Raw genomic sequence first — 6,500 nt, forward strand, 5'->3', positions numbered from 1 at the left:
AGAGACAGAGACAGAGGGAGAGACAGAGGAACAGAGAGACAGAGGGAGAGACAGAGACAGAGGAACAGAGACAGAGACAGAGGGAGAGGGAGAGACACAGGAACAGAGATAGAGGGAGAGACAGAGACAGAGGGAGAGACAGAGACAGAGGAACAGAGAAACAGGAAGGAAAGAGGTGCCCCAGGCTGGCCCAGGTCCAAGGGGTGGGGACGGGGATGGCGGACGGTCTGGACACAGGGCGGAGGTGCTACCTGGACCCTGAGGGCCAGCGGGGGAGAGGAGTCTGGGCTGAGGTGGGGAGCAGCCCAGGGCTCTGTCCTGGGTGTGTCTGGAGTGGGGGCCCCTCCCCACAGGAGCCCTGGTGTGGGGGAGGGTCCCCGCCCCACCACAGGCCCCCCTGAGGGGTGTACCTGGGGCTTCATCCCGGCAGCTCTCTCTGGAAGCTTCCACAGGAACCCAGACCCGGACTGCCTTCCCTGTGGCGGCCAAGGCCCCCACCCCTGCAACCGAGCCTCAGCCCCAGATCAGATCTCGGGGCTCTGAGCCCCAGCTTCCCCATCTGTAAAACGTGATCACGGTAGCCAACTCCACGGCTATCTTCCGGGAAAATATCTGGGAAGTGTACCTGGGTGAGAGAAGGCCAGGTGCCTGAGAGCTAGGCCTGAGCAACCAGGGTCCCCACAACAGGGACAGGGGCTCCAGCCAGGCCCCAGAGCTTGCTTGGGCCCCACAGCAAAGCAGTACTTTCTGCCCTGCCCTGGGGTGCAGTGGAGTGCCCCCAAGGCCGGGTGCCCGGGTGCCACCCACGGGCTCTCCGGGCTCTGCCCTCCTAGGTGGGGGGCCGGAATTGGGGTGTGGAATGCGGGGCACAGACATAGACCCAGCAGGAGGTGGGGGGCTTCTGCCACAGCCCCCATGAGGCTGCGGGCCCTCGTGCTCCCCTGCCTCCCCCCACTCCCCCTGCTCCCTCCTGCCACTCCTGCCCCCCCGTCCCCTCCTGTCCCCACCCCACTCCCTCCTGCCCCCTCTTTCCCCCTCCTGCCCCCTAGAATCAGCTCCTGCACTCTAAGGCCAAGGGTCTCAGTGCCAGGAGTCCCACCCGACCCGCCTTGACCCCGACCCCGTCCCCCCACTCCAGCCCACCGGGCCCACATCCGCCCCAGGGCCTTGGGGCTCTGGATGCTCCCCCTGCCCGGCTCCCTGCAGCGTCCACCAGGCCACGGTCCCCCATGGTCAAGTGGTGACGTGAGCACACAGGGCTGCCCATTGCCCGCCCCTCTGCTCCCCTCTCTGCTTTCCTTCCCTGGTTGGTGGCATCATTTCCTTCTGAGGTGCGGTTCGTCCTGTTATTTCTCTAACTGCTTTTCTTCTCTCTTCCCCCGAAGGCCCGAGGCTGCCTGGGCTCTCACGGTTGGCCAGATGAGGGGGTCCCGCGGCTGTCCCCAGATGGGTGCATCCGGGGAGGTGGCCGGACAGGCACCTGGGCCTCCGTCCCCAGCTTCGCTTGCCCGGGGGCCACGGGAGCCCCGCAGCCACGCTCAGTGGTCTTCGTGGCAGGGAGTGCCAGGCAGTTCCGGTGAACAGGTGAACCGACTAGATGAGCCTTTGCTTTTACTGCGGTCGTGGTTGGAAACAGACTGAGGCGCTAAAGCATCCCCACCTCCCGACCCCTGTCCGGGCGCCGGGTCCCGGGGCCTGAAATGTGGCGGCCCCACCCTCGGCTGCACGGGGTGGACACCTCCCTCGCAGCCCAACAAAAATGAGGGCGCATTGTGAGCAAACGGAGGTTTGTCGTGGGGCCGGAGCCCCTCCCCCCCACCTCAGACCGCAGCCCCTCCCCACGTCTGCCCAACAACTTCTTTCACAAAGGAAGGTAAAGGCCCCTGAGCGTTTTCAGCCCCCCACTGCGGATGAGCTAAGCGTCCCCTCCCCTTGTTCCGTGGACCCCAGGCCCCCCCACGGCCCACCAGCTGCCCCGGGACACTCCGGGTCCTGATAGACGCGGGACGGGACGATGAACGTGTTCTCCTCACTCGGCTGGTCTGCTCTGTTGTACGAACAGGGGACAGGGGACACGTAAATCACAGGACACGTGTCCATCCGCTGCTTGCGTCATCAGTCAGGCTTCCCGGCAGCAGGACACTGCGAGGAGCGAAGTTTTCAGAAGCCAAAAGTTGCTCGCGGGATCTCTACTGCAGGGTCTGTGCACAAGGGCCGAGGGTCACCTGGATAAGTGTGCACGGGCGTGAGTGACACACGCACCCTCACTGCCTCACTGCTTGAGATTATACTGTCTGTGCACGATTTTTATTTTCCTTTTATTAAATTAAAAAAATTTTAAACTGAAGGTACAGTTTCACTCATTTCATTTTTTTCACCTTCTATTAAATTTTTCTTTCCGATGCCACGTTTGATGTGGAACACGAGAAGTACTCAGTGTGTTGGGTGTACCTTCCGTGATTATAGCAAATTTCCCGAATGTGGCTCATCCCCACGGTGTCCATTTTCCCCGAAATAAATGTATTTGTACGTACGTGTGTTTGTTACTGTCCTATGGGTTGATGACCTTCCATAAAGCAGGCATATCCGGGTAACAGTCACCCAGACAAAGGCATAGAACATTCCAGAACCCCAGCGCCCCCCCCCCCCCAAGAGAACCGCACAGGGGGCTCAGCTCTGGTGGGCTGTCCCTTCCTTCCCTCCCTCGGAGATGCCTGCTCAAGTGTCCTTGTCTCTGGAGGCTCTGCCCCTTCCCGTCAACCTGCAGGGCGGCTTGAAACATTCCAGAACATATGTGCCGCGAGCTTCCTCCCCACGCAGCCGCTGGCCTGGCCTCACTGTCCCTGGTGTCTCCCTGCTCCCTGCCCACACGATCGATGGTGAAGATGCCCTCACGCTTTATTCTGGAAGCAGTGGGGTTTTGCCTGAGACTAAGTGCCCCCCCTCGAATTATTTCCAGGGCAGCGGGTTCTCCAGAGGGGTTTACCCCAGGGCTGTTTAGACGTGGCCTCCCCGCCTTCCGCAGGGCCGCTGGGCCCACACTCCTGGTGCTGCCCCGTCTCCTGTCTCTCCCTTCTCCTGTCTCTTGTCTCTTACATCTCTCCCGTCTCCCCCGTCTCTGCTGTTCCCTCAGCTTCTCTGCACGTTTTGTCGAGGGCACACGTCTTACTTGTGTGGCCTTATAGCGAGTGCGCCTGAAAAAGTGTGTCCCCCTCTGCTCTCCTTCGCAGACGTGCTCTGCTCACACGTCCACACGTGGCTCACACGTCCACAGCGAGCCACCCCCACGGAGAACCTGCCGGATTTGCAGCGGCGCTGGGCGCCTGCCGGCCCTCGGATGGAGGCCATGGGCCCAAGGAGCAGCAGGTTCTCCTCCTGCAAAGGAGGAGGTCCCTCCGGGAATCCAGGCCTCCTCCTCCTCTGGAAGCTCCGCGGCTCGGGGGTGGAGGTCCTGAAGGCCTGTCGTGAGATCCGGTCCGGGGTGTGTGTGCGATGCTGTGAACCGCGTGGCTCCTCAGCGTTTGCCTCCCGGCGGCCTCCCCTCCCTTGGAAATCCGGTTCTAGCACTGGCGATCTTTGATTTTTACAGATAACTTCAACACAAAATCACACCGACGGAAGTGACGGTTTTTCATCCTTTTGCCCTTCATTGTTCTTGCCTCATGACAGCTCGTCGGCCACGACGAGGGCACACGCGGTGCGAGCCACGCTCCCACTGTCACCCCTGGGCCCGTCAAGGACGGCGGGGACTTCTGCACAAACACCCACTGGCCTTCCTTCTCCCGGCAGCAGCTTTACCAGTGGTTGTGAACGGGCGTCAACTCGATGAAATGCCTTCCTACGTTTGCAAGAGGGTTACCAACTTGCCGCCCTTCATCCTCTCGATGTGGCAATTACACGCCTTGACCTTGCCCCGAGAAACAGTCTTGCATTCTTGGAGTAACGCCACTGTCCCTGGTGCACAATTGTTCAGTCGCCGGATTCGGTTTAGCCCAGGTTAGTTTGTGGTGTTTACAACTGTTCCTGAACCGTGTGAGTCAATCCACAATCGGAGTCCCCCCCCCCCCCCAGCCTCAGGCAGCCGGCTGTGCGGAACGAGGGGACCAGGGCCGTCCTGCTCACTGCATTGTCACTAACAATAGAAATTTTCACTCAGAAATCTTTGCTAGTTTCATAAGTTTAAGAACCTGTGAGGGCACCTGGGGGGCTCAGTCCGTCGAGCATCCGACTTCGGCTCGGGTCACGATCTCACAGTCCGTGAGTTCGAGCCCCGCGTCAGGCTCTGTGCTGACAGCTCGGAGCCTGGAGCCTGCTTCCGATCCTGTGTCCCCTCTCTCTCTCTGCCCCTCCCCCACTCATGCTCTGTCTCTCTCTGTCTCAAAAATAAATAAACATTAAACAAACAAACAAACAAACAAAAAAACCGTGTGGCTGACAGGGACCAGACAGCTATGGAAGCTGTTGCAAAGTGGATTTGATCCTTGATCAACTTTGCGGTTTGGTGTGCCGGGTTTTATTTCAACAGGCCACAGGTTCAGCGTTAGATATTTTACACCTTAGTCTTCGGGGAAGGAGGATACCCCCCTTTGAAATCATGGAGAATGGGTGGAGGCGTCTGTGTGCTGGGCAGGAAGCCAAGGGGAGGGGCACCGCCCTGGGACGTCCCTCCCCCAGGGCGTTAAGGACAGGATGTCACCCTGAAGCCCTGGGGCCCCTGGCATGTGTGTGTGTGTGTGTGGGGGGGGGTTGGTTGCTCATGACACATGCCCAGCTTCTGCTGTTCCCTGGAGCTGAGGACCGGCCACAGCAGGTGAGGGCGGGCCCTGGGCTGTCCCGTGATCACCAAAGTCATTAACCTTTGTCTTAAACGGGGTGGTTTGTTTTCATGAAGGAGCCTGAGCCGAGTTACTGAGTCATCACAAGTCACGGGATGGGACGTTTGATGCTTCCCCGCCTCCCCGCCCCCCCCATTCCTGGACTCCAAGGGTTATCTTCACCCCCACGGAGTCGCCTCTGATCTGTTATCTGTCTTTCCTGTGCCTCTGCCTTCCCAGGGGAAGGGGGAGCACTGTTTCTGCAGGGGCAGGGGGCTGAGGAGGCAGAGGGGGGAGAGATGGAGACAGACGGAGAGTTGGTGTCCCTCTGTCCTGCTGCCCGGCACCAGCAGGTGCCCAAGGTGATGGCACGCATCGGCAGGAGGCTCTGTGCCCACAGGCTGTGCTCACTGGAGCAGTTGCCCACCCCCTACAGTGCAGCTGTCACTCACCCTGGCCCAGAGGGAGGCCAGAGTCACCTGGAGTCCCATCCCTGCCTGTTTGTTTACTGTGAGTTATCAAGAGAAACGGTTGTTACTGACCTGGGTCTTTGAGGACATCCCCCCAGATAGGCTGGGAGGGATGCCCCGATTCTGCCTTTGCTGTGATAAGAGCGGCCCTGGTGTGGGCGGTGGGGGGGGCCTCCCCGGGAGGCCCAGGGTCCAGGCACAGCCTCCCCAGCATATTGTCCAGCTGGGAAAGCGGACATGGGGTTGGATGGAGGGTCTGCGGTAGTTTTGTCCAATGAGTAGTAATTGGGCACATTTCTACTTCTATAACTTTCGTGATCACAAAAGTAACACATTTTTGTAACGTAGTTGGCAAATGCAGAAAGGAGCTGAGTAAAGGGTGTTCATTACCTCACCGGGCACGGGGTGTGGGTAAATCCCACGGCAGCATTTTCCTCTGATAGATGTGCGCGTGCACCCCAGTCACCTATACGTTCTGACACACGTACTCACGACGGGGGTCTGTGCTTACCGTACGGTGCTCGTCCCGCCCCATAAAACCCCACAGTGCGCGGGGACTGCGCTGGGATCCTTCGTTACCTGTTTCTCTATCGCTGGGTAGTTATGTCGTTCTGGGTTTTATGTATTGCAAATATCGCTGCACTAAACATCTTTGTTTACATACCCTTTTCCCCATCTTTTGACTTTGGGGACACATTTTTCTACATAGAAGACTATGAAAACTGCTTTCTGGAAAGATCTCGAAGCAGGAGCGTCCGCTTCACGCAACGCCTTGGAAGCAGTGGGTATCATTTTAATTTTTGCCGATTCAATGAGTAGGAGTTGGTATCTTACAGTATTGGTTTGTGTGTCCGATTCCTGGCTAGACTATTTCTTTCTTCGTGTGTTTCTTTAGCTATTTGAAAATGTTCGTTATAAATTGCAAGGCCCCCTTTTTCTGGAGTGAGGGCCTCTGGGTAGTTGTCTGGCCCCTCATGTGTTTGGGCCTCCGTCCCTCCTCCCCGTGTGATCGGGTTCTGGGATGGGCCTCTCCGGACCTCTCTCCCCACCTCCCGATCAAGATGGCCCCCAAGCCCCCTGGGCTATCAGCAACCTCCACGGGCTGGCGTCCCTGAGCCAGACTCTTGGGGCAGACGCTGTCCCTCAGTGAGAAGCGCCCAGAGGCTGGAGGGTGGGGTTCCCACCTGTGGACATAGAAATCCCAAGGGCGTCCCAG

The 6,500-nt window shown here is 58.9% G+C and overlaps 1 long non-coding RNA gene across 1 annotated transcript; it reads left to right on the top strand.

Annotated features, from left to right (window-relative positions):
* Positions 1-5,069: 5,069 nt before the first annotated feature.
* On the top strand, positions 5,070-6,119 carry LOC125935195 (uncharacterized). The gene is made up of 2 exons (XR_007461626.1): positions 5,070-5,324; positions 5,994-6,119. It is a non-coding gene; the product is annotated as an uncharacterized LOC125935195 (long non-coding RNA).
* Positions 6,120-6,500: the final 381 nt, after the last annotated feature.

This window comes from Panthera uncia, assembly GCF_023721935.1.
Source record: "Panthera uncia isolate 11264 chromosome A1 unlocalized genomic scaffold, Puncia_PCG_1.0 HiC_scaffold_17, whole genome shotgun sequence".
Classification (NCBI taxonomy): Eukaryota; Metazoa; Chordata; class Mammalia; order Carnivora; family Felidae; genus Panthera; species Panthera uncia.